The sequence below is a fragment of the Capra hircus genome, chromosome 15 (genome assembly GCF_001704415.2).
Source record: "Capra hircus breed San Clemente chromosome 15, ASM170441v1, whole genome shotgun sequence".
NCBI classification, from domain to species: domain Eukaryota; kingdom Metazoa; phylum Chordata; class Mammalia; order Artiodactyla; family Bovidae; genus Capra; species Capra hircus.
Genome location: NC_030822.1, coordinates 3,152,904 through 3,175,460, shown reverse-complemented (window position 1 = coordinate 3,175,460; position 22,557 = coordinate 3,152,904). Strand labels below are relative to the sequence as shown.

The 22,557-nt window shown below is 40.9% G+C and overlaps 1 pseudogene; it reads left to right on the top strand.

Annotated features, from left to right (window-relative positions):
* The window catches only part of LOC102178291, a 37,805-nt pseudogene continuing 17,207 nt past the window's right edge, over positions 1,960-22,557 (top strand).

Here is a 22,557-nt window from a genome sequence, read left to right as displayed (position 1 = left end):
ACAGAAATGTGTATAACGGACTTTTGGACTCAGAGGGAGAGGGAGAGGGTGGGATGATTTGGGAGAATGGCATTGTAACATGTATACTATCATGTAAGAATTGTATCACCAGTCTATGTCCAACACAGGATACAGCATGCTTGGGGCTGGTGCACGGGGATGACCCGGAGAGATGTTATGGGGAGGGAGGTGGGAGGGGGTTCATGTTTGGGAACGCATGTACACCTGTGGTGGATTCATGTCAATGTATGGCAAAACCAATACAGCATTGTAAAGTAAAATAAAGTAAAAATAAAAATTAAAAAAAAAGAAAGAAAAGACAAAACCTCAAATTGTAAATAGAAACAAGAACAAACTAACATATACACAAAAGAAATGAAAACAGAACCAAAAACAAAACAAAAGAGAACTAAAGAAACCAAAAAAGAAATCAAACAATTTTTTAAAAGCTAAAATAAATAAATAAATAAAACCAACCAGAGTGCCAACTGAAGAATAAAGCAAAGAAAACAAAACAGACAAAAATTATCAGAAATCATTAAAAGATAATTAAAATGATTGAAAGATGAAATCTTCACACTTTTGGAAATAAGGATGGGCTTCCCTGGTGGCTCAGATGGCAAAACATCTGCCCACAATTCAGGGGAGACCCAGGTTCAATTCCTGGATTGGGAAGATCCCCTGGAGAAGGAGATGGCAACCCACTCCAGTATTCTTGCCTGGAAAATCCCATGGACAGAGGACCCTGGTAGGCTACAGTCCATGGGGCTGCACAGACTTGGGCACCACTGAGCAACTTCACGTTCTTGAGAATATTATACTAAGTGAAAAAAATCAAGCAGAGAAAGACAGCTACCATATGACTTCACTCCTTTCTGGATACAAACGTGAAACGTTAAAAGCAAACATACAGTGCAGCGGCTCCTCGAGTGGGAGTGCTGGGAGGATGGAAGAATGGGTAAAGGTCAACTGCATGGCGACTGATGGAAAATAACACTTTTAGTGGTGAGCACACTGTACTGCTTCAGAAGTTGAATTATAATTTCCCACACCTGAAATTTATATAATGTTGTAAACCATGTAACCTTAATAGGGTGTTACAAACATTTTAAAGTCAAAAATGCTTTTTTCGGAAATTTAAAACCCTTAGGGAGAAACAACAGCTGTCAAAAGACCAATTTGCTGTATGACTGAGGGAATTCAAACAGGGGTTCTATGACAGTCTGAAAGGGTGGGATGGGGAGGGAGACACAAAGGATATGGTCGTACCTGTGGCTGATTCTTGTTGATGTATGACAGAAAGCCACAAAATTCTGTAAAGCAATTATCCTTCAGTTCAAATTTTTAAAAAAAAATTTTTTTAAGTAATCTGAGAAAAGAAGAATAAAAGGAAAATTTCCAATCTTAACAACAACAAGGAAAGAACATTTCCCAATTCCAGGAGGCGTTCATAGCCTCCTAGAGGTTTTGCAAGCTTCTGCTCATGTGTTGAATTAAAACAACTCTTCCTTTCAATGGGGGAGAGCTAATGAGCCTGACCCAGCATGATGCCAGTGCAGACAGTCAGCAAAGAAGGAGCCAGCCCCTCCTCCCAGGGGTCAGGCCACACCATCCTCTGGGCTGTGATTGGCTCCAGCTCTTGACTAAGGGACACTCAATGATGGATAAGAACTCTGCTAAAAGATCAGCCAGCAGAGAGAGAGAAGAGAGAAAGGTAGACCAAGATTCTGGAGTGCGGGGAAAGGTAGTACAGTCTTCATCAGGACAAAAAAGACACAGGACAGAGAAGTGAGAGGCTGGGAAGGAGCTCACCATCAGGTTTGCCAAGAGTCAAGTAGGCTAAACAGTTTTCTGTGTAGGCTTACTTCACAGGAGAGGGAAAAGGTCATTCTGTAGTTCAATCAGATGAGAATTAGAAATTCCAGTTGTCAAGCCAGAAATTCTAAAAGTACAAAGACAATGACATTTGAAGAAAAGCCTGAGGGCAATGGGAGCCTCATAGATGAGAACCAGCTAGACCTAGGTGCGAAGCATCAGCCAAACGGGAAACCAGGAGCAAGTGGGAAAGCCAAGCTCTCTGCAAGGCAAGAGGCAAATGCAAAGTGCGACTTGCCCAGAAAAAGCCTCAACACGTACACCTGGCAGGAGATCCAGAGACACAATCAGAAGACTGATCAGTGGCTGGTGATCAATCGCAAGGTCTACGATGTTACTGGCTGGGCAGACAGGCATCCCGGTGGGCGGAAGGTCCTCCACTGCTACGCTGGGGAAGATGCCACAGTAAGGAGCTCAAAGCCTGCCCTCTCTCTCTCTGTTCCAGCTGCTGGGTGGCTGGGACCTTGGCTGTCTTTCCAAAAGCATTTCAAGTATGTGTTCAAGCTCCATGATCACTCATCTCCTCCCAAACCAATTTCCTAGGATTCCATCCAGCAAAAACTTGAAAGCTAATTAAGCCTCAAGGTCTAGCTATTATGTGCACTAGGTTTGGGGTGGGCTCAGATGCTGACAGTAGATACTATGTGTATTGCAGGTTTTGGTTTTTGTTCTTGGCATTATGTTTTTTGTTTTATTTGTTTGGTTTTGAAATGTAGTTATTGTCTTATAAGAAGAAAATTACAAATAGGTGAGCAAAATCTGGAAAAAACGTCTTCACCCAAGTAGAAATTTCTCAGACTCCTACAACTGCAGTGCGTGAAGTAGACAGCAGTCCATCTGGCGAGCATCAGAATGTTGAGTGGTGTTTGAAGCGTACAGTGACACAGGCTTTTAGACTTTGTAGAGCTCTTTTTAGTCGTGCAGTTCATTCAGTGGGATACAGGTGATACAGCCCACTTTTATGGAAGAAGTAACTGAAATCAGAGTGGTTAAGTGACTGACTCAAGTTCCCTAAGCCAGCAGATCTCAAATTCAAAACACTTATCTTTCTTAACTTTTAGTCTTAACCACTTTCCTTCACTGGTTTTCCTCATGACTCTCCTCCACCAAAATAGCTGAAAAAAATAGACTTTCAATGGATGCCTAACATCATGTATGTTAAGTAGCTTTCAGTTCAGTTCAGCTGCTCAGTCGTGTCCGACTCTTTGCCACCCCATGAATTGCAGCATGCCAGGCCTCCTTGTCCATCACCAGCTCCCGGAGTTCACTCAAACTCATGTCCATCAAGGCCATGATGCCATCCAGCCATCTCATCCTCTGTCGTCCCCTTCTCTTCCTGCCCCCAATCCCTCCCAGCATCAGTCTTTTCCAATGAGTCAACTCTTCGCATGAGGTGGCCAAAGTATTGGAGTTTTAGCTTTAGCATCAGTCCTTCCAAAGAACACCCAGGACTGATCTCCTTCAAAATGGCCTGGTTGGATCTCCTTGCAGTCCAAGGGACTCTCAAGAGTCTTCTCCAGCACCACAGTTCAAAAGCATCAATTCTTTGGCCCTCAGCTTTCTTCAGAGTCCAACTCTCACATCCATACAGCCACATTCAACTCTTTGCAACCCTATGGACCACATCCCACCTGGCACCTCTGTCCTTGGGATTCTTCAGGCATGAATACTGAAGCGCGTTGCCATGCTCTTTTCCAGGGGATCTTCCTGACCCAGGGATCGAACCTGTATCTCTTACCTCTCCAGCAATGGCAGGAGTATTCTTTACCATCAGCACCACTTGGGAAGCCCTAAGATACCATAGATACATTCAAAGGCATGGCCTCACTTAAACCTCACCATAAGGAAAGTGAATGGTATTCCCATATTAAAGATGAAAAAAACTGATGCTAACACATGAAAATAATGTTTCTCACAGTCCACAAATAACAGCGACAAATTTTAAAAATCAGATAGGTTTTTTACCATAAAGCCCTTGATAGCTGATCTTAAAAATAAAATTTCCATTTAATATTGAAGAAGGAGGTTTCTCAATCCTTAAATATATTTAGGAATCCCTTCTAAAATATTCTATAAGAAAGTTGGTTTTAGCCCAATTAGGAACTTTTTCTCCATATTATACACACAAAGAGATGGAGAATAAAAGGTGTTAAATAAACTAATTCAAGATCAGAAAATTAGCATATTATCGAGTAGAAATTTAAACAGATTATTTTTATGTTACCCTTATTGTTTTCATGTTAGTATATAATTTTTCCAACTGGTTTCAAAGCATAGGACTAAAAATATTGATTCATGAAGCTCTGCTCTGTGTTACCTGACTGATAAAAACAGAATACACAAGCATATGGCAAGTTTGCAAAGTAAGAAAGATTTTGGGTTTTGACACTAGCAACATCTTCTTTCCCCAATTCTCATTTTCTCCAAATTTCTCAACTTCTCTGTCTAATCAGGGTCTTCTACCATCTTCTTGTCTTGATTCTGTAGTCAGAGGAATGCCTTTATGAACACACCCTTCCACATCTCCACCACTCCAATCTGATCTGATATTTTTAAAGCAAAGCTCAACCTTTCCCTGGGAAAGTGTGCATGAGCTTGTAGTCCATGATGGGAGTCTCACATGTGTCAGGAAGACCCTAGGAAGCCAGAGAGCTGAGGATAGAAGAAGCCAAGTGACAGGCATTTGTGTAAGAACTGAGAGAAAAATTAACAAAAATAAAGGGAAAAAATACTTGTTGATGAATAACAGAAAACCACAAAATTCTGTAAAGCAATTCTACTTCAATTAAAAAAAATAAAGTGGCAAAAAAAAGAGGGAAAAAATACCACAGATCTCATCTCCACAACACAAAGAAAATATGGACGATGCTTTTCTAACACAAGTCACAGAATCAGCTCAGAGGATGTGTTAGAAAAATATGTACCTTCAACCACCTTGAATATAACTGGTAGATGTAGCTTGCAGAAAGCAGGTCAGCTGATGAATTTGCAATTTGCTGGTGAGTTTTTTAATCTCCCAGAAGTTAGAGAAAGACCACGATTCTGCATCCAATTCTAGTCAACAAGGAAGAATTGATTAATAAAATAGAAACAATCAGAACCTGTGGGTAAATACCCATGACACCTCAGGATTAGTGCCTTAAGGATGAACACCCTGAGCATGGTCAGTCATGTACCCTAGACTTTTAGAAGGCAGATCCAGAATGTTCAGAGGAAAGTCCCCAGTGGATGATGGCTAGAGAAGATGGAAGGGTGCCAGGAGAATTCTGACAACCGCGGTATTCCATGGCCACTCAGAGTCCATGGAGCCTGAGGTGCGGTATACTGGTTAGATAAGCCTGGGAAAGTCCCTGAAATGCTCTGGAACTCAGCTTCATCATCTGCATAATGGGAACGACCTTACCCATCTAATTAGTAAATGAGACTAAAGCTTGTAAAGTGTTTAGCATAATGCCAGACACACTTTTCATTAAATCATAGCTATTGTTATTCGTATCACACCTTCATAGACTCAGAGGTATGCTTAACATTTCCTGTTTACCACCTGCTTAGAAATCCTGATTGTTTGCTGCCAGCTCTTTGGGAACAGAGGAGTATGTGGTGGAGAAATGGCGAGACCAGGGAAGGAGGGAAGAACATGAAGTCAGAGAACCTGAGGTCAGATGCGCTCTCTCTACAGCCTAAAAAGTGTTTGCAGGTGGTGCCCTGAAAGGCAAATGTGCACCAAATATGATCTCTGTGCACAAGCCCTGGGCCATTGCTGCACCTGCCCAGAGGGGGCATCTTTCCTTACTTACACAGAAACTCTTCTCCAAGCGTCCATCCTTCTCATGAAAAGTACATAATGATACCAAGGTAGCTTGTTCCATACCAAGGGTCACTCATTCATTCATTCACTCATTCATTCATGTGGTCAGTCATTCTAAAACTTTTTTAGGTGTCCAGTCTAATGATTAAGAGTACAAATTTGAAAATGAAACAGGTGTGGTTTGCATCTGGGCTCCACCACTTACTAGGAATGTCCTGAGGGGCTTGCTGAAGCACTTGGAGCCTCAGCTCCTTTATCTTGAAAGTGGGATAATGATAACTCTATCTTAGTATGGTTGTCAAAGTCAGCAGAGATAAAATAAAGGTTTTCTTATACCTGGCACAGATTAAATATTCAAAAAATGGTGTTTAGTATTACTTAGATAAGTAATTACTGAGTTGTCATTTTGTCCAAGGAATTTTACTAAGAAAAATGTCTATTATACAAAACACAGGCACATCAATTCCTGTTATTGCACATATTATTTATCTGATTTTTTCAAACTATATGGTTTAAAACTAATGCACAATGCTAATAACTAAAGTCCAGGCTCAGATCTTCTCACCTAGAAAAGCTTACCTAGGAAAAGCCAGAAACAACCTATATGTCCAACAAGAGGAATTAATCACATAGATTACAAAATGTCCGCATGAAGCATCCTGCATGCTAAGTTGGGCTAAGTTACTTCAGTCATCTCTGACTCTGGGTAACCCTATGGACTATAGCCCACTAGGCTCCTCTGTCCTTGGGGATCCTCCAGGCAAGAATACTGGAGTGGGTTGTCCTGTCCTCACGTGATTAAAACCTAAGGTGGGGAAACACTTTACTAACTGCCTAGCATGCATATACTGATCTTAACATCCTCCCAAAACAATCTTGTGTCACCCTTCTTTCAGGAAAAGAACTGTACATGTTAACGCTGGAATGGACCTTTATGGCTTCCTGGCTATAAAGCCACATAGCCTTGAGTTCAAATCCTGGCTCTCCCACTTACTGTGGCAATGTTCTGAGATTTGGAGTCTTTATATGTATAACAAAGTGATGGAACCTCACAGAAGTAAGTTGATGGTGATGAGTTGGCCCATAGAGCGCCTTGTACGCAGGATACACTAAAAACATGGTGTTACTCCCTCTCCCCTTCATTTACCCCTGGACTTTCTCCAGGAGGAGCATACTTGTCAAATAAGAAAAAATAACATACTTGTTAATTAAGAAAAAATAACAACTCATTTTTGAAGGTCTTTCGAGAAGGAGATTTCACAACTTATTCAGTATCCAGATTCTAATAAGGAATTCCTTCAAACAATGTTCTAAGACTACCTAAGCCACTTTTGTACTGCCCATTAATACAATGAAAAGAGTTCCACACAGCAGGGCAATTCTTAGTCTTCTGGAAAACTCTTTAGGTCTTCAGGCTCTGCTGTCACAGTATTGACCTGTGAATCTTGCTGAAGATCAGAATAAACAGTGAACCCAGAGGAATATTAGCATCAGCACACTGTTCCAGGGCTCCGGGTGATTTCTCAGAGTAAGATATAAATCCATTACCTCACCGCTGCTCTACACTCTGATTTTGATCCCTCAGAATGTTTCTCGCTCTCATCTGTTCCTTAACAGCAGGCAGAACATGATTTTCCAGTATGGGCCACCCTGAAATGTTTTAGTCACATGGTTAATCACCGAATGACTCTCATCCTGGTTAGGTAAACTAACCTTAGGGTCATTGAATGTGACAACGAAAACACATCTTTGAAAGCAGCATTTCCCAAGGGGGTCAGAGCAAGTGTACAAAGGCAGAAGGAACAGCAGATCCTGGACTGGTTCTCACAGATGCAAATCCCTTCTTACATCACTGAATCTAGAAAAGGGAGTCTAAAGAGTTGATATTGCAGCCTTCTGAACAACCTCATTCATGTTATATATATACATACAAGCCTATACATATGAAAATGCTCTATGTGTAGGTTTGTATGTAGTTCTATACGTATCTCAAGTTGCTTTAGATTTTGAAGATGGAGGGTTCATTGTCTTCACTAAAACAATTCAGAGCTCACTCCAAGTGGAGTATGGAAAGAAACTATCTGAGCTGTTATATTTTACTGAAGAGAAGAAAGGCAGGTAGCCCTTATCCGGGTGCGTCTTAGTCACTCAGTCATGTACAACTCTGTGCAACGCCATGGACTGTAGCCCACTAGGCTCCTCTGTCCATGGAATTCTTCAGGCAAGAATGCTGGAGTGGGTGCCATTCCCTTCTCCAGGGGATCTTCCCAACCCAGGGATCTAACTGGGGTCTCCCGCATTACAGGCGGATTCTTTACCATCTGAGCCACCAGGGAAGCCCAGAGGCACACGTATAGGAAAGAGAGCTAATATGTTTGAGAATTTACTATAAACCACTCAGATTCTAATCAGCTCACTTAAGTTTTATAATAACTTTATAAATTGAGTAGCTATTACCATCGCTCCCATGTTAGGGAAGAGAAAACAGGAGCATGGACTGGTCAAGAGATTTGTCCACAATTACACAGCAAGCATAGACTTATGTGTAGGAAGGCTGCTCGGGGATCCAGTTTCTTAACCAGCACTCTGCAACACCACCACTCCAGGGTATTGTGTATGGATTCCACATATTCAAATTAATAAACCCTTGGTTATTTTTCTTCATATTAATCATTCCTATTCTCAGCCATAATAGCAAGAAGTCCAGTATCTTACTCTTGCAGAAGCCTCCTTCCCCTCAAAGCAGTTTAAATCCCTGGAGAAAAAAAAAAAAAGTCTATCTCTTATATCCAAACTTAAGCAGGACATGGGAACCAACACTGCTTCTCATAGCCACTTGGAGTTACTACTTAACATGGGAATGGAGTTGGAAAAATATGGTGGGTCAGCTCTATTTTGTGCCTGTCTCCAGCCCCTACAGAGAATGCTATGGTGCTTTTTTGTTTTTATTTTTGTTTTAGAAAGAATGCTAAGGCTTCTTCAGTGATAAACTTAGCCAAGAAAGTGCCACTTTAGACAACTAAGGGTTCGAGGGCTTTGCTCCCATGCTCTCTTAGACATTTGTTATCATCATCAACTTTAACTTGTCTTTCCTTGGAAATAACTCAATGCAAGAGCCTCTGTCCCCTGGTCCTTGACCAAGAACTGAAAGGGAAACTGATAGATGTGGTTTGCATAGGCAGTCTTGGTTGCTGCACGCTCCAAACAGTGTGGGCAACTTCCACAACAAGCCTGAGGTTTGACTCTAAAGATTCACTGTGGCCCACAATCTCAAAGCCAACTACTTCTTCTCATGCTCAATAAAATAAACAACGATCTCTTCCAATGCTTGGGGATCAACTTTCTACTCAGGACTTGCCTAGTTAAGCCATGCACTCAGTGGGTGGGTCTCCAGTGTGAGGCTCTCATAGAAGAATTTCAAGGGTAACACTGATCAATGAACTTGAAGTGTCAACCTAGAGTTAGAAGTAAATGCTCTATAACATAGTCTGTGCTGATTCCTAAGGTCAGTACAGAATGAGGTAAGAAAGGGGAGATATCTGTGTGTAAGCATGTCATTTCTAAGCCTCTAACAGTTCTCTCTGATTCACAGGATGTCTTCGGAGCCATGCATCCAGACCCTGACATTGTGCGGTTGTATCTTAAACCACTGCTCATCGGAGAGCTTGCTCCAGAAGAGCCCAATCAGGAGAGAAACAAAAACGTGAGTGAGGTCTCGGGACTCAGGAGTATGTGGAGGGATGGGACAAGGTATATTTCAGGGCCAACTTATTTTCTGTGGGAAACCAGCCATCCTGCCTGGGAGGACCTGCAATAGCATAAATGAGAGGATTCAAAGTATTTCAAAGCAATGTCATCCTCCTGAGATCCTCAGAATTCTTAAACCTCTGAGAAACAAAGGAATGGGATGCTTGGCCCTGTGCCAAACAGTAATTCCATGTTTCTAACTACCTACTTCTTGCCACGCAACTTACGCATAACTTTTCTTTTTCCATGACTGCTTACAATTGTTTGATGTTCCCTGTTAAAGCAGTTTCCATGAGAGCAGAGACTATGTCCATTTTGCTCATCCCTGAGTTCTCAGTACCCACTGGCACAAGATTGGACCTGTAGTAGGAATTCCATAAATAGCTGTTAAATCAATGATGTGACTATATCCTAACTATAGTTCTTTTTACAGTTGGAGAAATTACAGTTCCAGGAGAATAAACTACCTTCTGAAAAGCAAAGAACAGGAACTCCAGTTCACCTCTTCCTGGCTCCAGACCTTTGGGTATTCCCCACGAAAAGCACCACTTTTCTTTCGCCAAGACTTTGGTTGACTGAAAAACTATGTTCAGAAGACAGGGCCTCCATAAGACTAGACTTCACTAGAATGGTTGCACATAAAGCTTAAAGGGATTTTAGCTAATATTAAGTACTGCGATTTTTTGGTGTGTGTGTTTTTGTTTTTTTTGTTTGTTTGTTTTTTGCACTTCATGTTTTAAAACAGCTTACAATTGTACCATTCTTTTGAAATATTTTGTACAAAGTGGTGATCCAGATATCACTGTGCAGCAGAAAGAATAAGAATTACATTTCCACTTAAAGAAATGAAGAAACAAACTCACAAGGGGATAGGAGGAATCTGAGGAAAGAGGACTGGTTATGTGCAGGCCCACGACGAATACTTAGGCTCACTCCTGAGGCCCATGTGCTTCCCTCAAGCCTGTGTGTCAGGAAGCAACGCACTGTACTGAGATGAGTGGGCCATCAGGCAGACAGCCTGGACACAGCCTGGTTCCTATGACAAGGTGTAGGAGCTGAGATGCCGTTGTTAGGTCAGTAAGTCATGTCTGACTCTTTGTGACCCCATGAACTGCAGCACACCAGGCTTCCATGTTCCTTCACTATCTCCCAGTTTGCTCGAACTCATGTCCATTGAGTCCATGATGCCATCCAACAATCTCATCCTCTGTTGCCCTCTGCTCTGCCCACCCTCAACCTTTCCAGGCACCAGGGTCTTTTCCAATGAATTGGTCCTTCCCATCAGGTGGCCAATGTATTGGAGCTTCAGCTTAATCATCAGTCATTTCAATGAATATTCAGGGTTGATTTCCAATAGGACTGACAGGTTTGATCTCCATGCTGTCCAAGGGACTCTTAAGAGTTTTCTCCAACACCACAGTTCAAAAGCAACAATTCTTTGGTGCACAACCTTCTTTCTGGTCCAACTCTCATATCCACACATGACTTCTGAAAAACCCATAACTTGGACTATATGGACCTTTGTTGGCAAAGTAACGTCTCTGCTTTTTAATATGCTGTCTAGGTTTGTCACTGCTTTTCTTCCAAGGAGCAAGCATCTTTCAATTTCATGGCTGCAGTCACCAGCTGCAATGATTTTTGGAGCCCAAGAAAATAAACTCTATCACTGTTTCTATTTTTTCGCCATCTATTTGCCATGAAGTGATTGGACTGAATGCCATGATCTTCATTTTTTGAATGTTGAGCTTGAAGCCAGCTTTTTTACCCTCCTCTTTCACCTTCATCAATAGACTCTTTAATTCCTCTTCACTTTCTGCCATTAGAGTAGTATGATCTTCTTATCTGAAGTTGTTCATATTTCTCCCGGCAATTTTGATTCTAGCTTCTGCTTCATCCAGCACAGCATTTCACATGAAGTACTCTGCATATAAATTAAATAAGCAGGGTGACAATATACAGCCTTGACGTACTCCTTTCCCAATTTGGAACCAGTCCGTTGTTCCAAGTCTGGTTCTAACTGTTGCTTCTTGACCTGCATGCCGGTTGCTCAGGAGGCAGGTCTAGTACTCCCATCTCGTTAAGAATTTTCCACAGCTTGTTGTGATCCACAGAGGGTCAGAAGAAACAGTAAACCCAGAGGGATATTAGAGTAGTCAGTGAAGCAGTTTTTTTGTTTTGTTTTGTTTTAGAATTCTCTTGCTTGTTCTATGATCCAACAGATGTTGGCAATTTGATTTTTGGTTCCTTTGCCTTTTCTAAATCCAACTTGGCTATCTAGAAGTTCTCAGTTCATGTACTGTTGAAGCCTAGTTTGAAAGGATTTTGAGCATTACCTTGCTAGCATGTGAAATGAGAGCAATTATGTGGTACTTTGAATGTTCTTTGGCATTGCCTTTCTTTGGGAATAAAAATTGATTTTTCAAGTCCTGTGGCCACTGCTGAGTTTTCCAAATTTGCATATCGAGTGTAGCACCATAATAGCATTATCTTTTGGGGATTTGAAATAGCTCAGCTGGAATTTCATCACCTCTATTAGCATTAAATCACCTCCATTAGCATTGTTCATATCAATGCTTTCTAAGGCCCACTTGACTTCACACTCCAAAATGTCTCGCTCTTGGTGAGTGACCATAACATCCTGGTTATCTGGGTCATTAGAGCTTTTTTGTATAATTCTGTTTACTCTTGCCACATCTTCTTAATTTCTTCTTTTCTGTGAGGTCTCTACCATTTCTGTCCTTTATTGTGCCCATCTTTGCATGAAATGTTCCCTTGACATCTCCAATTTTGTTGAAGAGATCTCTAGTTTTTTCCGTTCTATCATTTTCCTCTACTTCTTGCTTTGTTCGCATAAGATGCTTTCTTATCTCTACTTGCTATTCTCTGGAACTCTGCATTCAGTTGGGTGTATCTTTCCTTCTCTCCTTTGCCTTTCACTTCTCTTCTTTTCTCAGCTATTTGTAAGGCCTCCTCAGACATCATTTTGCCTTTTTGCATTTTTTTTCCTTGAGGATGATTTGGATCACCACCTCCAGTACAATGTTACTGTAATTTGTCATGAAATCATGAGACCAGATGCAATGATCTTCATTTTTTGAATGTTGAATTTTAAACCAGCTTTTTCACTCTCCTCTTTCACCTTCAACAAGAGGCTGTTTAGGTTCTCTTCACTTTCTGCCATAAGGGTGGTGTCATCTGCATATCTGAGGTTATTGAGATTTCTCCCAGAAATCCTGATTCCAGCTTCTGCTTCATCCAGCCTGACATTTCACATTATATACTCTGCATAGAAGTTAAATAAGCAGGGTGACAACATGCAGCCTTGATGTACTCCTTTCCCAATTTGGAACCACTCCATTGTTCCATGTCTAGTTCTAACTGTAGCTTCTTGACCTGCATACAGGTTGCTCAGGAGGCAGGTAAGGCAGTCTGGTATTCCCACCTATTGAAGAATTTTCCACAGTTTGTTTTGATCCACATGGTCAAAGACTTTAGCATAGTCAGTGAAGCAGATGTCTTTTGGAATTCCCTTGCTTTCTCTATGATCCAACAGATGTTAGCAAATTTGATTGCTGGTTCCTCTGTCTTTTCTAAATGGAGCTTGAACATCTGAAAGTTCTCAGTTCACATAATATTGAAGCCTAGCTTGGAGAATTTTAAGCATTACTTTGTTAGTGTGTGAAATGAGTGCAACTGTATAGAAGTCTGAACATCATTTGGCATTGCATTTCTTTGGAATTGGAATGAGAATTGATTTTTCAAGTCCTGTGGCCACTGCTGAGTTTCCCAAATTTGATGGTATATTGAGTGCAGCACTTTCACAGCATCATCTTTTAGGATTTGAAATATCTCAGCTGGAATTCCATCACCTCTGCTAGCCTTGTTGGTAGTGATGCTTTCTAAGGCCCACTTGACTTCACAGTCCAGCATGTCTGGCTCTAGGTAAGTGATCACAACACCATTGTGATTATCTGGGTCATTAAGATCTTTTTTTGTACAGTTCTTCTGTGTATTCTTGCCACCTCTTCCTAATATCTTATGCTTCTGTTAGGTCCATATGGTTTCTGTCTTTATTGTGCCAATCTTTGTATGAAATTTTCCCTTGATATCTCTAATTTTCATGAAGAGATCTCTAGTCTTTCCCATTCTATTGTTTTCCTCTATTTATTTGCATTGATCACTGAAGAAGGCTTTCTTATCTCTCCTTGCTATTCTTTGGAACTCTGCATTCAGAGAGGTATATCTTTCCTTTTCTCCTTTCCCTTTCACTTCTCTTCTTTTCTCAGCTATTTGTAAGGGCTCCTCTGACAGCACTTTGCCATTTTACATTTCTTTTCCTTGGGGATGATTTTGATCACCACCTCCAGTACAATGTTATGAACCTCTGTCCATAGTTCTTCAGGCACTCTGTCTCTCAGATCTTATCCCTTGAATCTAGTTCTCACTTCCACTGTATAACTTCAAGGGATTTACTTCAGGTCATACCTGAAAGGCCTAGTGGTTTTACCTACTTTGTTCAATTTAACTCTGAATTTTGCAATAAGGAATTCGTGATCTGAACCACAATCAGCTCCTGGTCTTGTTTTTGCTGCCTGTATAGAGCTTCTCCATCTTTGGCTGCAAAGAATATAATCAATCTGATTTTGGTATTGACCATCTGGTGATGTCCATGTGTAGAGTCATCTATTATGCTGTTCGAAGAGGGTGTTTGTTATGACCAGTGTGTTCTCTTGGCAAAACTCTGTTAGCCTCTGCCCAGCTTCCTTTTGTACTCCAAGGCAAAGCTTGCCTACTACTCCAGCTTTGTCTTGACTTCCTACTTTTGCATTCCAATCCCCTATGATGAAAGAAAGCTAAAGCGCTGAAGAATTGATGCTTTTGAACTGTGGTATTGGAGAAGATTCTTGAGAGTCCCTTGGACTGCAAGGAGATCCAGCCAGTCAATCCTAAAGGAGCTCACTCCTGCGTGTTCACTGGAAGGACCGATGCTGAAAGTACAATACTTTGGCCACCTGATGCAAAGAACTGACTCATTTGAAAAGTTCCTGATGCTGGGATAAATTGAAGGCAGGAGGAGAAGGGGACAACAGAGAATGAGATGGTTGGATGGCATCATTGACTAAATGGACATGAGTTTGAGTAAGCTCCAGGAGTTGGTAATGGATAGGGAAGCAGCATGCAGCAGTCCATTGGGTCTCAAAGAATCGGACACAACTGAGTGACTGAACTGAACTGATGATGAAAAGGACATCTTTTTTGGTAATAGTTCTGGAAGGCCTTGTAGGTCTTCAGAGAACCATCCAACTTCAGCTTCTTCAGCATTAGTGGTCAGGGCACAGACTTGGATTAGTCTGATATTGAATGGTTTCCCTGGGAAATGAACAGAGATCATCTTTCTTTTTTTATTTTGCACCCAAGAAGTGTATTTCAGACTCTTTTGTTGACTAGCACACTTGTGTGATCTATTAAAGTTATCTATGGCCACCAGAATTCTGATGTTCATGAGGCCTTTTGAGATGAGCCCATCCAGACTCCAATGATCCAAGCATTGGATCATTTAAAAGAATCAGTGAATTTTGAAATTAATTTTCTTGCTTCTAGGATTACGTTAGTAGCTCTTTCATTATTGTTTCAAAATTCTCTTCTCTTTTACATCTGAACAATCCAGTTTTCATTCTCATACCCTGGTGACTTTCTCAACAGTCTGAGTTTCAAACCCATTATAGTCATTAAGCTAAGGAGAGATTTCTTCCCAGGCCTTTCACTGACTCTTGAGTATGATATGCAAGTTTGTAAATTGGTGCTAGCAGTTGACCTACATACATGAGCACAGTACATGCACACAGAATCAGGACCCCTCCAACCAATGGAAAGTGAAAGTGAAGTTGCTCAGTCCTGTCCGAGTCTTTGTACCCCATGGGCTGCAACCCACCAGGCTCCTCTTTCCATGGGATTCTCCAGGCAAGAATACTGGGGTGGGTTACCATTTCCTCCTCCAGGGGATATTCCCGACCCAGGGATGGAACCTGGGTCTCCCACACTGCAGGCAGATGCTTAACCCTCTGAGCCACCAGGGAAGACACACACACTAATACCACAGAAGACCCCATCTTATTCCTGTAGAGCTTCTGAGCATCTCACAGGAAATTCATCCTTTGAGCTAATCTAAGTGAACACTATCTTTCATAAAGGAGTCTTTTGCACACGCTAAAGACTGGCATATTGATATGCCAGTCATAAAGCCACTGCCTGGGCTTAGGATATCTACTTACCTGAGCAACTGTGAGAAGAAAAGGAATGAATATTGTGATTAGCCAGCCATTTATCTATGTTATCAGCTGATAACATAGAAAGTAACACAGATCCATGTAGATAACAAAGTTCCCCAAAGTATAATCAGAGATCAAATAACACATTAATTTTAAAAGGCAACTATTATTATTAGATACACACTTCTACATATAAAACAAACAAACGACAAGGACCTATTGTTTGGCAGGGATCTATATTCAGTATCTCATAATGATCTACAATGGAATAACATCTTTATACAATATTATATAAGCAATATGTATATATATGTATATTTGCTGCACACCTGAAACCAATACAACATTGTTAATCAACTAAACTTCAATACAATTTTTTGTTTTGAAAAGTAGAATATTAATTTTGGGGATTTTCCCTGGCAGCCTAGTCATTAAGACTTCTGTTTTCAATGCAGGGGGTGCTGGTTTGATCCCTCATCAGGGAGCCAAGATCTCATATGCTTCACAGCCAAAAAAAATAAAATAAAATAAAATCAATATTGTCACAAATCAATAAAGATTTCAAAAGAAATGATCTGCATCAAAAAAATTTTTTTAATTAATCACTTTTTAAAAGAGAATTGTTAGAGATATGTATCTCTTCATTGAACCCCCCAACCCCCAAAAGAGAAGTAAATTATAAGTCCCATAACAATTTGAGGACAGTTTACAAATCACTACTCATCTGTCTCTTCACCAGAAAAATAAATTTTCATAACTTGTTTTAAGCATTTTGCTTTTATGTTAATTTTTTAAGATTTGGGTTTCTTGTTTAAATTATGCCTGATAGATAGAGTGCCTGATGAACTATGGAATGAGGTTCATGACATTGTACAGGAGACAGGGATCAAGACCATCCCCATGGAGAAGAAATGCCAAAAAGCAAAATGTCTGTCTGAGGAGGCCTTACAAATAGCTGTGAAAAGAAGAGAGGTGAAAAGCAAAGGAGAAAAGGAAAGATATAAGCATCTGAATGCAGAGTTCCAAAGAATAGCAAGGAGAGATAAGAAAGCCTTCTTCAGTGATCAATGCAAAGAAATAGAGGAAAACAACAGAATGGGAAAGACTAGAGATCTCTTCAAGAAAATTAGAGATACCAAGGGAACATTTCATGCAAAGATGGGCTCGATAAAGGACAGAAATGGTATGGACCTAACAGAAGCAGAAGATATTAAGAAGAGGTGGCAAGAATACATGGAAGAACTGTACAAAAAAGATCTTCATGACCCAGATAATCATGATGGTGTGATCGCTAATCTAGGGCCAGACATCTTGGAATGTGAAGTCAAGTGGACCTTGGAAAGCATCACTACGAACAAAGCTAGTGGAGGTGATGGAATTCCAGTTGAGCTGTTTCAAATCCTGAAAGATGATGCTGTGAAAGTGCTGCACTCAATATGCCAGCAAGTTTGGAAAACTCAGCAGTGGCCACAGGACTGGAAAAGGTCAGTTTTCATTCCAATCCCAAAGAAAGGCAATGCCGAAGAATGCTCAAACTACCGCACAATTGCACTCATCTCACATGCTAGTAAAGTAATGCTCAAAATTCTCCAAGCCAGGCTTCAGCAATACGTGAACCGTGAACTCCCTGATGTTCAAGCTGGTTTTAGAAAAGGCAGAGGAACCAGAGATCAAATTGCCAACATCCGCTGGATCATCAAAAAAGCAAGAGAGTTCCAGAAAAACATCTATTTCTGCTTTATTGACTATGCCAAGGCCTTTGACTGTATGGATCACAATCAACTGTGGAAAATTCTGAAAGAGATGGGAATACCAGACCACCTGACCAGCCTCTTGAGAAATCTGTATGCAGGTCAGGAAGCAACAGTTAGAACTGGACATGGAAAAACAAACTGGTTCCAAATAGGAAAAGGAGTGCGTCAAGGCTGTATATTGTCACCCTGCTTATTTAACTTCTATGCAGAGTACATCATGAGAAACACTGGGCTGGAAGAAACACAAGCTGGAATCAAGATTGCCGGGAGAAATATCAATAACCTCAGATATGCAGATGACACCACCCTTATGGCAGAAAGTGAAGAGGAGCTAAAAAGCCTCTTGATGGAAGTGAAAGAGGAGAGTGAAAAAGTTGGCTTAAAGCTCAACATTCAGAAAATGAAGATCATGGCATCCGGTCCCAGCACTTCATGGGAAATAGATGGGGAAACAGTGGAAACAGTGTCAGGCTTTAGTTTTTGGGGCTCCAAAATCACTGCAGATGGTGATTGCAGCCATGAAATTAAAAGACGCTTACTCCTTGGAAGAAAAGTTATGACCAACCTAGATAGTATATTCAAAAGCAGACATTACTTTGCTGACTAAGGTCTGTCTAATCAAGGCTATGGTTTTTCCTGTGGTCATGTATGGATGTGAGAGTCGGACTGTGAAGAAGGCTGAGCACCAAAGAATTGATGCTTTTGAACTGTGGTGTTGGAGAAGACTCTTGAGAGTCCCTTGGACTGCAAGGAGATCCAACCAGTCCATTCTGAAGGAGATCAACCCTGGGATTTCTTTGGAAAGAATGATGCTAAAGCTGAAACTCCAGTATTTGGCCACCTCATGTGAAGAGTTGACTCATTGGAAAAGACTCTGATGCTGGGAGGGATTGGGGGCAGGAGGATAAGGGGACGACAGAGGATGAGATGGCTGGATGGCATCACGGACTCAATGGACGTGAGTCTGTGTGAGCTCCGGGAGATGGTGATGGACAAGGAGGCCTGGCGTTCTGCGATTCATGGGGTCGCAAAGAATCAGACATGACTGAGTGACTGAACTGAACTGAACTGATACTTATTAAATAAATAAATGTCTATTCATAAAATTAAGGTATCATAGATTAAATTATTAAAATAGATTAATAATTATGTTGATCTGTACTCTCTTGCAACTGAAGGAACTAATTCTTTTCTTGCATATTCATCTCACAGACCCGGTTGGTAGAAGATTTCCAAGAACTGCGGAGGACATTAGAGACCATGAATATGTTCAATGCCAACCTAGGGTTCTTCTTCCTTCACCTTGCCCACATCTTGATTTTGGAGGCCCTGGCTTGGGTAATAGTGTGGCATTTTGGCAGTGGCTGGCTTATCACAATATTCATTTATTTTCTTCTCATGGTTGCTCAGGTAAGTAGGTATCTTAAGCCCAGGCAGTGGCTCTATGGGAAGCCTCAGAATTTTTCTTCTCTCTTTACACTGGTATCAGTGGCTGCCTGGCACTTCCTGTCAAGCTAAGTTATCAAAACCCACAGGGCCCCAGTTCTCTTATCTGTAACATGGGGTAACATTTTTTTATGGAAATTTTCTGAGGAGAACTAAACAAGTTACTCTGTAGAGTACTTAGCACAGAGACTGGCATGAGGTAAATATCCTTGACAGTTGCTGCTCTTTGCCCGACGTTATCCACACAATGTCAGTAACTGCAGTTCTTTTCTAGGCCAGGTAACCTTCACCTTTGTCTTTCGTTCATTAACCAACCAACATTTTTCATGGTTGTTCAATGATTTTGTTAAGACTATAGGCACACACACGAGCTTATTTTGTTCTCTTTTTAATCGCTCAGTTGTTTCCAAGCTTTTTGACCCCATGGACTATAACTGGCTCCTCTGTCCATGGATTTCCTCAGGCAAGAATACTGGAGTAGGTTGCCATTCCCTTTACCAGGGAATCTTCCTGACCCAGGGATCAAATCCGAGTCTCCCACATTGCAGGCAGATTCTTTACTGTCTTAGCCACCATGAAGAAAGGAAGCCCCACATTAATTTATACCTATATGTGTGTGTGTGTGTGTGTATCACTATTTATACATGCTGTTTCATAATAAAAGATTCCACTAAAAATATTATATATCTGTATTTTTTTAAAATTCCCTGAGACCCTAGCCAAAAGCCTCATTTCACCAATACTTATCAACACATCAGTCTATGAAGAGAGTCTATTTATTATTATATGATAATAGGATCATGTATTCTGCCAGAAATGGCAATCAGCAACTGGCATGTAGCAGGGCAATTGATAAGTCCTTTGAATGAAGCACAGATCTCTGAAGGTGGCATTCTATGACCACAACACTGTATTGTGGACACAAAGGGAAACACACCTGACCCTGCACTTGGGGAACGGTCTTCCAGGGGAGGAGCTGGTTGTTGAAATGTCTAGACATGATATAAGGCAGAAGGAAAAGAAACAAGCATGTGCTGTTGGAGCAGAAAGAGGTATCTAATTCTAATTGAGGCAACTGGGGATGATTTCATGGAGAATTAACATCAGTGTTAATTACAAAGTTTTATCTGCTCATTTTTTTCTTGAAAAGTCAACTTGCTTTATTCTTTGAAGCAACTTTTAGAATTAAGAAAGGAAACAAATATTTGTTTGACTGCTTAGCATTATCAGGAATTTTCCATATATTTTGGCTGCACAACAGCTGAATGAGCAAGGTATATTATAATCCCTGCTTCTCAAACAAAGAACTGAGTTCAGAGGTACTGACTAGCTTGCCAAGAGTTGTATAACTTGTAAAGTGGTGAAGGACAGTTTAGAGCCCTAGTCAACCTGACTCCAAAGGCATCCTCCTTCCATTTCACACTGGAGATTGTGACAGTTGAGAGAAGAGTATTGTCAGCTAACAGAACCACCTGTGCAAAGGCACAGAGATGGGAAAGAACACAGCAAGTGAGACAGATACACACAGAGATCTCTCAATATTCCCAGGGGTTCCCAAGTCTACCAGAGGGCTCACTTACTACTTTCTTCTTAGCTTGTCAACTTCTCTGACAGTAATCCTGTCTCTTCTAGGCTCAGGGTTTATTTCTGCAACATGACATGGGACACCTTTCCATATTTAAGAAGTCCAAGTGGAACCGCCTGATGCAAAAATTTGTGATGGGTCATCTCAAGGTACAGAATGTTCCAGGAGTATGATGGGATTCTGAAAGTCATTTCACTAAGCAGTGCTTTCTACATACACTTATCAGCAAAAAATGTCACTACACACCCCACAAGTAAATGTAAATATACTAACAATGTAGTGACTATACACACATATACACACACACACATTATAACATATATGCTAAAATTAGAATTTTAAATGTTTAGGAGAAATGGTTAATTTTATTTAAGAAGTTCTGTTTTTTCTTAGCCAACAAACTATTTGGCCCAATTCCTGGTACACCATTAAAGAACCACTTCTCAGGATGTATACCCTATAAAGTCATGAGTAGAGATATTCTTAGAAGGGATCTGGACCTGTACTTCTAGAAGGCTAGGGGAATCCAGCAAACCATTTAATCCTGGGAAGACAATGTACAAATAAAAGAAATGATGCAGAATAGATAAAAGTTTAACAAAAGAGAGAAACCATGGAAAGTTAGATGGCTCAGTTTAAGAGTTGAGGGTTGCAAAACCCAGACTGCTGGAAAAAGCAGGGGCAGTTGGTCTTATCCCCCTCAGATATGCTCCAGAAGGACAGGAACACTATCCTATGCACCCCTGAAATGCAGCACCTAACAGAGTGCCTAACACACAGTAGGCCTTCAATAAGCATTTGTTGAATGCATGAAGGAATGGATGGATGGATGGAATGATGGATGGATAGATGGACAGATGCTAGATAACAGGACATGGATTGATGAAAGTAGGTTTTAGCCCAGGCTCTGATAATGCTCACTGTGCAACCCTGAACAAGTCAGATTCTATCTCTGGCTCTCAGTGTTCTCATGTCTAAAACTAGCACTTCAACTGGATATCAGCTTTTCTATGATGTTCTAGGATTTGGTGAGAAACCAAATGACAGAATGATCTCTGTTCGTTTCCAAGGCAAACCATTTAGAATCACAGTAATCCAAGTCGAGCTAACTCTGCTAGCCTTTGCCCTGCTTCATTTTGTACTCCTTTTCAGTAGTCTTGCCTTGATAACCCCATGAACAGGATGAAGTGGCAACAAGATATGACACTGAAAGATGAAGTCCCAGGTCAGTAGGTACCCAATGTGCTACTGGAGAAGAGTGGGGATGTAACTCCAGCAAGAATGAAGAGACAGAGCCAAGGTGAAAACAGGGGTGAGCTGTGGATGTGACTGGTGGTGGAAGTAAAGTCCAGCGCTGTAAAGAGCGATATTGCATAGGAACCTGGAATGTTAGGCCCAAGAATCAAGGCAGATTGGAAGTGGTCAAACAGAAGATGGCAAGAGTGAGCATCGACATTTTAGGAATCAGTGAACTAAAATGGACCAGAATGGGCGAATGTAATTCAGATGAACATTATATCTACTACCATGGGCAAACATTCCTTAGAAGAAATGGAGTAACCGTCATAATCAACAAGAGTCCTAAATGCAGTACTTGGATGCAGTCTCAAAAATTAAAGAATGATCTCTGTTCGTTTCCAAGGCAAACCATTCAATATCACAGTAATCGAAGTCTATGCCCCAAACACTAATGCCGAAGAAGCTGAAGTGGAATGGTTCTATGAAGACCTACAAAAGCTTCTAGAATCAACACCAAAAAAAAAAAAAGATGTCCTTTTCATTATAGGGTACTGGAATGCAAAAGTAGGAAGTCAAGAGATACTTGGAGTAATAGGCAAGTTTGGCCTTGGAGAACAGAATAAAGCAGGGCAAAGGCCAAAAGATTTTTGCCAAGAGAACACACTGGTCACAGCAAACACCCTCTTCCAACTTTATTACTCCTGTATATATTCCAAATATTTTCATTTTAACATGAAAGAAATATAAAAATTCTTTTTTCATTCTGAGGCTTTGAATCTAGTATGTATTATATCCTTACACAGCCCGCCTCAATTTGACTGGTCACTTATTAAG